The sequence below is a fragment of the Prosopis cineraria genome, unplaced genomic scaffold, assembly GCF_029017545.1.
Source record: "Prosopis cineraria cultivar Desert tree isolate PC_DT_omini unplaced genomic scaffold, ASM2901754v1 PC13, whole genome shotgun sequence".
NCBI lineage: Eukaryota > Viridiplantae > Streptophyta > Magnoliopsida > Fabales > Fabaceae > Prosopis > Prosopis cineraria.
The window spans coordinates 29,495,840-29,507,602 of NW_026555344.1; the positions used below are offsets into that span (position 1 = coordinate 29,495,840).

The 11,763-nt window shown below is 30.6% G+C and overlaps 1 pseudogene; it reads left to right on the forward strand.

The window, feature by feature from the left end:
• The first annotated feature begins 2,191 nt into the window (after positions 1–2,191).
• LOC129289996 (PI-PLC X domain-containing protein At5g67130-like) lies at positions 2,192–10,921 on the forward strand (annotated as a pseudogene).
• Positions 10,922–11,763: the final 842 nt, after the last annotated feature.

Below are 11,763 nucleotides of genomic sequence, written 5' to 3' on the forward strand. Positions count from 1 at the left end.
GAAATTGTGTAATATCTCACAATGATTATTAATAAATAAATATTATCAATTAATAAGTGAAATTTAAATTTTAATAAATATTCAATCTATTTAAATTATTGCCAGATATTAAATCATTTTAGAGTTTCTTTATTCATATTTTTTTCAATGTGTTTTCCCCGAGGACAATTTGTTAATTCGAGCCCAAGGAAGATTTGATTTTGGATATCTATTGTACATCCATCCTATCCCATGACAAACTTTTGCAAACATTTCCTTTTGAAATATAAACTGAGGCATAATCATTTCATGTTGGGAAATGCACATGATGTCAGCATTGGATTATTTGGAGGATTAGTGGGACCCACGCAATGTTGAACTTGTCCATTTATTACTTTGGGCTTTGGTGCGAAATGGGCTGTTGGACTTTGATTTCATGAAACACCTTCTTCGAAATCTAACATTACACGATCATAAAAATTGATCCAATTAATAAAAATTTAGCACATAATTTAATAGGTTGTAAAATTAAATTCAGTTACTTGTATGAGGATCTTATTCATGAATAATTTATAAATATCTTTATAAGTACTATTTGAACTTGGAAGCATGCAATGTTCTTAATAAACTCTTGGGACCCATCTCACCGCATCTTATTTATATGTATAAAAAAACATTAATGCAAGCAAATAAGACAGCTCTTAAAAAAAAAAAGAAAGTTCTCAATCTAGGAATTTGGTAAGAATTTGATTCAGAACCTACAAGGTCACGAAATCAAATCTCATTGCTGGCATAAGAATTTTGTTGGTAGGAATATCTTGGCCTTACTAAGCTCATGAATTTTTTTTTTCAAGAAAAGAAAAAAAATATTTGCCACAAGGGTTGATCATTCCTATAGGGTTTTTTTTTTTCTTTTACATCTCTGCATCTTTTAACATATATGAGACTCCAACAATAGTTATTGGCAAGCAAAGAGAGATTTAACTCCATTCCAATATGGGGTTGACTTTCACACTAGGAAAATAAGAGTTTCCAAGATAAATTATGAAGGAGGATTGAAGGGAGTGAATAATGAGACTTCTATGAGGTCAAACCCGGTGTTAAGAGCACGTAGAAATATGGACATTCAAGGGCATCAACTTATAGATTTCAAAACTATCTAAGCTAAGATGAGTTTTGGTGGGATTGAAGACGTTCAACAAGATTTCATTTCAGTATACGATGATCGAGGTCACTACTCTTGAATTTGCGTGTGTTTTCATGATTGTGTTATTTCGCTTATGTGCCATTTAGGGTGGCCATGGCTGCACAGAAATCATCTTGGGTGCTTATCACCCCTAATGAGCTTTTAACGGTGCAAATTTAAATCTTGTAATTTATATTTTTTATATTTATTAAAAAATGTATAAAACTAATCTAGATTTAATCTAAATGCTTCAAATTCTATTTGAGACACGATGGGCACTAAATTATCTTTAATTTAATTTAATTTATTATGAACATAACAAACTTTGACATGTTCATATAAAACATATTTCCCCTTATAGACCAATTGTGACTTGAATTTCCAAAAATTCAAGGGACACTGGACAGATGGTTCTTATAAGTAACATTTCCGTTTACATTATCAGACGTTACATTCTTAACTTCATTGTCATTTAAAACAACCTAAGCACTTGCTTAGATCCATTGCATGTTTTAAATATGTGAAATATATATAACATACACAAAAAATCTAAATTGTTCAGTCCCAATCTAAATGATTTTACCAATTTTTTATTTTATTTTAATTAAAATTAAAATTATCATTTTTTGAAAGTATCGTTTAAAAATATTAAATTTGATTGAAAATCAATCAAAAACTAATTAAGAACTTACCAAAATCAATAAATATAAATTTTATTTTAGAAATATGTTAGTTCATTATGTTCAATTGGACAACGGTTCAATTACAATTAAAGTAATTTAATACTGAAATAATTTAACTAATTCAATGATTGATCTAATAATTTTAAAAAATATTGATAATGATAATAAAATTTCTAGTTTTTTCTTAAATAAAATATAAATGATTTTTTTTTAAATTGATAACTGCACAGAAGTGGAAGTTTCCTTTGTTTAAATAAACGAATCTACAACCTTTCATATTGAAATTCCAAATTAACACGCCGGAAACCTCCTTGTTGATCATTGTCCTTTTCTGCTCTCTTCAATGGCTTTACTGCTACCTTTTGTCATTGCTTCAATCTTCCTCATCTCTTCATCTTCTGCTTCTTCTGTTCCTGATCATACTAAGAATCTCAATAAGGTTCTTCTTTTTGTCCATCGTTTCTCAATGTGTGTGTGTGTGTGTGTGTGTGTGTGTGACAATCATATACCAGATATGAGACGCACAAAAATGGCGAAGCAGGAGTTTCATTAATTATTTGGTAGATAGTGAATTCGTTGTTTTGTAGTTTCTGGTTCTTGAAAAATGCTCAAGCAGAAGACACTGTGGAGAGGGGCAGTTCTGCAGTTCTTGTCCTATAAAGTTCGAGGGATCAAGATGTGTGAGATCAACAACTTCAAACCCATTTAATCTTTTGGTATATATATCTCCATCTCTATTAATTTCTCTTCTCTATTCCAAAGATTGATCTCTACTTTTGTAGTTTGTGTCTCTGTGTGTGCGTGATACAGAGTGAGGGAGAGATAATCAGAAATCACAATATTAATTGGCTCATCACCTTCTTTAATTTGTCCATCTTTTTGGGAACTACATGGATAATATTATGGGATGAGAAATTTTACATGTGTAAAAGCTCTATTATTGACAATCTATCTACTATATTCTTTATACATATAAAAAGTATATTTTTACTGTTTATGACCATTATTAACTCCTCGATCATCAACTTGTAGTAACATTATTTTTCTTATTTTACTTTGTGCTTTCAAAATTTTATATATCCTCTTGCATTGCATAGAGAAGGTCAACATATGATTTGGAAGATAATTGAGAAGTTCTAAAAGCGTTTAGGAGATATTATATTGAAGTAATTTTCTAAGATATTAATTTTATTATTATTCTTCAAAATGATAACGTTTGTATAATTAAGAGGTTTGAATTGTAATTTATTCTATAATTAATTCCTGAATAAACATCTTAATAATGAAATTTTTTTAATCATTTAGTAATGATGTATTTTCTTTGGTTGGAATAATATATACTATACTAATTAACAAGGTTGATTTGGGCAGAATGATTCTCTTCCATTCAACAGATATGCATATTTGACAACACACAACTCATTTGCAGTTCAAAAAGAAGGGCCAAAAGCAAACCAAACCCTAAACACTACAGAGCTTCCAAGAGTTACATTCTCAAAATCAAGAAGATAGTATAACACAGCAGTTACATGTAAGCAAAACATTATTAAGATCATCACCCTATTTACTTGCTTAATTATTACTCTGATAGGTTTCACAAGATTGTTATTGGGTTGTTTCCTTTTTTCGGAAAACAATGATACATTAATTGATGAGTCATTACCCAAAATACCTTTCATAATTTAATGTGAGTTAGGGTTTAGTATTAAAATGATAGAAGGCACTTTTGGAAAGTTGTACTGCTCCTCTTTTTTAAAAAAGTTACGGTTTCTAATTATTTTTTAACTTTAACTACCTTCGTTTGTCCTTGCAGTTTAGTTAAGAACACTTTGTTAAACCCAACGGAGGGAGTATATTGATGTTTTTTTTAATGATGTATTATCAACTTGTACTTAATTCACATCAATTTAACTAATTTTGAAGAATGGAGTTCGTGCTCTTATGTTGGACACTTATGACTACAAAGGAGACGTTTGGTTGTGCCATTCCTTCTTTGGAAAATGTAATCCGTTTACTGTATTTGTAAGTACCACATTACTTACTACCAACTTAATATATGTTACTACATTATATATCTTTTTTAATATAATATATCTTTTTCTAATATTCAAGTATAACTATAGGTTAAATAGTTAGACTGGAGTCAAAACTTTGTCTTAAGATGAGAGATTGATTTGTAGATGACAAGACCAGATGTAACTTTGCAAGAAGTAACCAAGTCAATAATGGATAATGTTCATGACCCTATCATTTTCTTTTAATCAAAAAATTGGATTGAGTTGGGCTGAGTCATTAATTTAGAACTTGACCAACCCAATCCTCTTTAGATAATATTTTTTATAGTTAAATGACAAATTGGCCCCTAAATTATATATAAGTCCAAGAGTCTATGACCTTGAACTTAGATTTGGTACATTGTTTACCTTTAACTTTTAAAAACGGTACAATGTTATCTTTATTGTTAACAAAATTTAATTTTGATCGTTACTTAACTTGAAAATGATAAAAAGAACCAAAATATTATAGAAAAAATTAAAAAATTATAGAAAAGGAACCAAAAATTATAAACAAGAATCCAAAATTATAAAAAAAGACTAAAAAAATTTTATTGGTCAGTTTCTATATTTTTTGAGGTCTTTTCTATAATTTTTTAATCAACTAATAATCAAAGTTAACATTTATTAATGATAAACGCTTATTGTATTATTTTGAAATGTTGAAAGAAAATATTGCACAAAAAATGAGTTTGGGCACCCGCACACTCTTAGACTTATATTTTAGGGGCTAATTTGCCATTTACCCCCATTTTCTGTTATTACATAAAAAATTAATTTTATAATAGGATATAAAAATATTTTCACAAGAATTAATATTTATTTTTTTTAATTTTGTTGATATATCTATCAACTGCACATCGTTAATTGATGAATATTTCTGTTTAATTTTGTGTATGTGTGTGTGTGTGTGTATAATTTTGCTGACAGGAACCTTTGATAAATGCTTTAAAGGAAGTAGAAGTGTTTCTTGCAGGGAATCCATCAGAAATTTTGACAATAATATTGGAAGATCATGTGGAGTTACCATGTGGGTTAACCAAAGTATTCAAGGCTTCAGGTTTGATGAAGTACTTGTTTCCTCTCGCAAGCATGCCTCAAGATGGCCAAGATTGGCCTTTAGTCAAGGACATGCTTGATAAAAACCATAGGCTCATTGTCTTCACTTCTCAGAAACACAAGCAAGAAAGTGAAGGCATAGCTTACCAATGGAACTTCATCGTTGAAAATCAGTGTGAGTGGCATCAAATTATAACTCTCTCCAAATCACATCGCTGATATTTAAAACTTGACAAAAAAACATATGCATAAACTTCTAAATTAATTTGTATAGATTTCATGTCATTAATTATCATCATGTTATTTCACCAACAGGCTCATAATGTCATTGCTTATATACCCTCTTAAAGTTTGTTTTTTTTAATGCAAATAACATCTTTAGACTTTGAATTATCTACAAATAATAACTCTCATATAGCTGTTTAGTCATGCGTATATAAATTTTTCGTCATATTATATTTCATCAGTGAATCAATGGAAAATTATTTGGCGGGGTAAAATGCAGAAATTTTGAAAGTTTAAGAAGTTCGTTATAAAGTTTATAAAGGTTAAGGATGTTATTTACATTTAGCCACAACGTTCACAAAATATTATGTATAATTTAACTAGAACAATAATTTAACTTTATTGTTTGCAAGTTAATCAATTGTTTTGTAACTCTCTTTAAAAAAGACAAACACACATTCTCTTTTAAGTTTTAACCAATAAAACAAAGAAAACAACAATAAACAATTCAAATCTAATAGCAAGAAATCATAGAATTCAGTTTTTATATAAACTCGATAGTTTTGTTATGTGAAGATAATGCATTTTAAGAATATTATTGCAGATGGACGCAGAGGGATGGTTAAAGGGAAATGTCCAAAACGGGAAGAGTCAGCAGAACTGAATGACAAAAGCAAATCATTGGTTTTGGTGAATCACTTCAGAACCATTCCAATCAAACTAACTGCTTGTAAAGATAATTCACAAGACCTCATCCACATGCTTTCTTCTTGTTATGTTGAATCTGGTAATCGCTGGGCCAATTTTGTTGCTGTTGACTTTTACAAGGTAACAGTTTTTACCATACACAACATTTTAACAATTCAAATACTCATACGTGAGAATTTTGATACTTTCTCTACCACCAAAAAAAAAGAAGAAGTGAAATTAGAAGCGTACTTATCGAAGAGTCAGAATCCATCTCTAACCCAAAAAAAAAAAAAAGTCACCGCTAATTTTAGTATTGCTAATCCTATTTGAAAAGAAATTTTTAAGTCTCTAATCTGTCTCTATTTTCAAAAATTTTAGTAATAACTATTTTTTTTAAAATCATATCACTGTGCCATCACTACTAGGGAAAAAAAAAGCCATATTACAAGGTTATTTAAGTCTTTATTAGATGATTAAGAACCAGCCAATATGATGCGGTCGTACCTTCACGAAATCTGTATTGGACAATTAAAGGAACCGTCCTATATTTAACAACACAAAAGAACCTGTCCATATTGCTACCAGAGAGGAGGCTAGGATTGTTAAGGCCATATTGGACGGTTTTATGTTCAATTATGTTCCTATTTTATGAAGCCTAATTTTATATTCACAATTATGGCATGTCCCGTATTTATGTTATTCGTATATATCCATGTTCACAATTTCATTTCACCACTAATAGAGAAGTGAAGGAGGAGGATCATTTCAAGCTGTGGATATGTTGAATGGGAGGCTCTTATGTGGATGTCATGATCTCCATGCCTGTTTGGTAAGTTTTAGAATATATAACATATAATTATTTATTTATGCTCTATTTTTGAGAATAAATGCTAAATATAATTTTATTTTTTCACGTTCTATTAATATAGGAAAATGTGTTTTGTTATTAAAATTTTATAATAGAGATGTTATTCTAAATATTCTATAGGATGTATCAAGCGCTAATACTTTCATGTCTGTTTTTTATGCAGCATGGATCATCATGTAGACGAAGAAAGTTTCTGCAAATCCCATTTGAAAAATTCGTTGGGCTTAAATAAACCCAACTAATCAAAGAGTACCTGTTTGTGCGGGTTTCCATAATATTTGTGGATTATTGCTGGCAGTTCACCTTTGCATGAGATACAAGGAGTAATTAAGCTTAATTGATGTGGAAAAATTGGCTATTCAAAGAATTATTTAGGTTAGGGCTTCTATTCAATAGGATTTTATGTAATCTAACTTATGGAATACATATGAACAAGGCCTGGCTACCTTTAAGCCATTAAAGCAATAGGGCCTCACATGAATTATAAGTCACCTTTACGCTGTGCTTATATATATATGAACTTGAATTTAGTTCAAATTTTTTATTTGGGCATTTTAAAATTTATGGATTTAAATTTACTTGTGTGTGTATGAATGTAATAGCTCATAATACAATTAAAAAATTAGAATAAATAATTACGCAAATTTATGTACTTTAAATTGTTGGAGGGACATTAACAAGACGTGTTGGGGTCTATTGGATTTTCTCTTTGTCTTTACCTGTTAGCTCACATGTTCGAAACCTTATGGTGCATGAAGGGAGATTTTAATTTTGCTTAACCTATATGAAACTACGCTTCTGCCCTGTAAAGAGAAACAGAGAAGAGGAGTCAGAAATTGAGTTCGCGAATATAATATTCTCCTCTTCCACCCTTGTTTTTGATTCCTCCAGAAGCTCCGAGAGAGGGAGTTTTATCATTCCTTTTCCCTGTGTGTCCGTTGGCCGGTGACCGTGGGTGGTCCTCTCGCCGCCGCCTCTGGAGATCGAAGGTGCGCCGAATTTTCTTCCTTTTGTTCTTCTTCTCTGCTTTGCGTCATCTTCTTGGTTCTTGCTTCTTCCACCGTCTTCTTCCTTTCGGTGGTCGATGTGTTTGAGTTGGTTTTATCAGCAAGTGAAAGAGAGATTTTCTGACACTGTTGGAAGCTTGATTCACAAAATTTCCTCCCCCCCTGTTTCAGCGTTGATATCTTCTTTCCTCTCTATTGTCATGTGGTAGCGTCCTTTTCTCTTTCTTCCTGCTCTGATGCCACTGACTTAGTGTGGAATTTTCATGTGTTTGGGAAAGCTTTGATCCTCTCATCCCATCTCTCATTTGCTACACAGGTGAAGGAATTCCCACTTCTCTTCTCCTCCTCGTCCAGTTTGAGCATGGGTATGATTCGGTGGCTAAAATTTTGTTCTTCTCCATTTGTGTCAGCTGCCGTGAATGGGTAAGGGAGAAGATGATGTTTAAGCAAGCTTATATTAAAGGCCAAGAAGTTTAGGTAGGTAATTATGCCTTAAACATTTTGATTGTTGTAAAAAAGAAAGATGTGTTTAAATGATATTCAATACATATTTAGATTGATTATTATATCAAGATTGGAATTGAGGAGTTGGATAAACTTAAATATTGACATTCAAAGTTTTGGCATGAGGTTCGAAGAAAAAAAATAGCTTAGAATTTTAATTTGGAGAGTTATGCTTGTGAAGTATTTGATAAAATGCGTGTGAGAGGGAAAAAATTTTAATAGATATTGTGGCAAAATATATGTGATGATTATATTGCCGTTAGTTAAATAATTATTAGAAAACAATCACATATTCTCTTTAATGAAAGTTGAGATCGGAGCTAGATTTTTTTTTTAAAATGGCATGTTGAGTAGAAAATAACAATTGAATTACTTGGGCACTAAGATTTAAAGACCAAGCATTATTACAAGAGGACAAGTTAGGAGTAGATTATTTATTTGAGAACCTATCAGGTAAGTAAATAACGTCTCAACTAATTTATTAATAAAATTAGTTATCTAAAATATTACATTTTTATGTAGACTATTTTTAATTACAAATATATTAAGTATGGGATATTTTGTTATTTAAATTTCTTTATCTTGTGAAATTATGAAGTGATTGAGAAGAATAATTAAATTATAGTATGTGCATGTATTTTTCTTATGAAGTATACTTTCTAGATTGATGAAATTATTTTTATCAATTATGGTAATTTTGGTTACTTAATAAACGCAAGCATGGACAGTTGTTATGAAATTTTATTCTGGCAAGTTTTGATGCTTAAAACTATTCATGTGAATTTGATTTTGAGAATATGAATTGTTTTTTTATAGTGATAATTTTCTTGTATGTTTGAAAATAAATTTTAAGGAAACTTTATACAGAATACTGGTTGCTAAGGGTAGTCTCGTTAGCCCGTGGTGCCCTTGGTTCATGATTAGCTAGTTTGATCTTCATGAGCTTTATTCTCATGTTTGTTATTTATGAGTCTTATACCACGTCTGTTTTGTGGCTTTGGTCGCATTTGGTTATTTACCCTTATAAACTGTGCTTCCACATCTGTTTCGTAGTTTTAATCACGTCTGGTTAGTTACTCTCATGAACTATGTGTCCATATTCGTCTTCGTGACATAAGTTGTATTTGGTTAGTTACCCTCGTAGACACACATTAGTTATACTCGTGAACTGTGTGTCTACATTTGTTTTCATGGCAAAAGTTGCATTTGATTAGTTACCTTTATGGTTTGTGTGTTTACGTTTGTCTTTATGGCATAAGCTATATTTGTTTATTTATCCTTATGGATTATATATCCATGTTTGTTAATTGTTCTTTTAAATCCCTATAAATATGACTTTGATTATTTGGTGATTTTATATCTCATTTGTTTTAATTAGTAATATATTTATAATTATTTATTTCATTTATTTGCATCTTTGAAATTAAATGATAACAATATTTGATATGATAAGTTAATGGTTTAAGATTTCATTTAAAATTATATATAATCCTTTTATTTTGAAGTTTATTAAATTTTTTATGAAGATCATTGTCTCTTTAACTTACATAATTGTATTAAACTTTTCTTTTATTCATGTTCAATTATTTATTATTGGGATGTTATTCACTGAAAATTATTATTTTGGTCTCAGATATGTTAACTAATATTATACCTTTCGCTGACCATTAAGGGGTTGTAGTATTCAATTGAAGTGAGGAATTGTACATTAAGCTTCTTTTAATGTAAACTTATGCTATGTTTGGATACACATGGATTTGGATTTGGATTTGAATTTGAATTTGAGCTAAATCCATTGTTTGGATAATTAAAAATGTATGGATTTGGATTTGATCTAAATTCAAATCCAAGTTCTACCTCAATCTCTTTATAATTTAAAATCCTTTCTAAATCCCTATTATTTCAAATTCTAATTCAATCTCTTTTGTAATTTGACTCAAATCTATGAAGGCTTGATTGACTTGCCAACAGTAATTGGACTAGTCTATTGAAGTTAATGGAAACAACTGCCATTGTTGACTGAGATTGGACAACTGGCTTCTACCAGGACTGAACCGATGGAGATGACTGAAACTAGATGGAAGTCTTCCATCATGATCAGACTGATGGGGACGATTGGGATGGGACAAATGGTAACGATAGGGATAAGATGATCGACTTCCACTAGGATAGATGGGGACCAAATCAATGTTGACGATTGGACTATACTAATGGTGATTATCGAGAGGGGACTACTAACTTTTACCGGGATTAGATAAATGGCGACGACTGCCATCAAAAGCCCAACTTCTATAAGGACCTAGCTGACAGAGACAATAGGAATCGAACAACTGACTTCAACTGAGACTAGAGCAATAGCGATAATGGGGACTAGATAGCCGACTTCCACTGGGTCTAGTCTTGATAGAAGTCAATCATCCTATCCCAATTGTCACCGTGGGTTTGGCCTTGATGGTCGTCATTGGTTCGGTCTTGGTAGAAGTTGGCCTTTTGATCCTAATAGATGTCAATCATCTGATTCCTATTGTCGCTGTTAGTTTGGTCTTGGTCAAGTTGGTAGTCCAATCCTCATCAATTTGGTCTCAGTGGAAGTCTATCGTTTAGTCCCCGTTGGTTCAATCTTGGTGGAAGTTAGCCATATGGTCCCTGTCATCACAATGGTCTAATCCTTATAGAAGTCTGGTGTCCCATCTAGATCATCATCGATGCCACATTCCCAGTCGGCTTTGACTATCTAATCCTGTTAGAAATTGGCCATTCGAATCATCGAGTTTGACCAATGTTCCAAGTTTCTTTTAAATTCAAATATAGAATTTAAAATTTAAAATTTTACTTTAGATTTAAACAAAGGATTTTAATATTGTAATTTAATTTTTTTAATATCATCAAACAAAGAATAAATTATGAATTTCAAATCTAAATTCTCAACTTAAATCCACCTATCCAAACACAACTTTAAACCCATGTATTATATTTTGTTAATTTTTATATCAAGGGCTCCACATAAGATATAGTTAGGATCCTCGTCCTTATTATTTATATTTTGGTTATTAGCTAATAGGAATAGAGTTCTGTTCCTTGCTATTGCTGTTGTTTTGTAAAATGGTTGTAGATTTGTTTTTAGGAAGCTTTATTGAGAGGGGAGGCTCTACCGAAATTTTTATGAAAAGCCTAAAAATCTTTTATTTATATAAAAATGTTATAATGAATTTCAATCCTATTCAAAATGAATTAAAATATTATATTAGAGTTTTCTTGATCAAGGCTTAAGGGATATATGTTTATGCATATATCCCATACTAGTCACATTTAAATTTTCAGGGCATGACAATGAATTTGAAATGCATGAATTCCAAATTTGATTTCTGAAATCCAAGAATTTAAATCCAAAATTCAAATCCAAATTTACTAATCCAAACACTACCTTAAGTTATTGTATTGAATTTCATTTGGTAAAGTGTTTTATTTATAATTTCCTTTTATGTTTTGATTATAATATTTTATCATT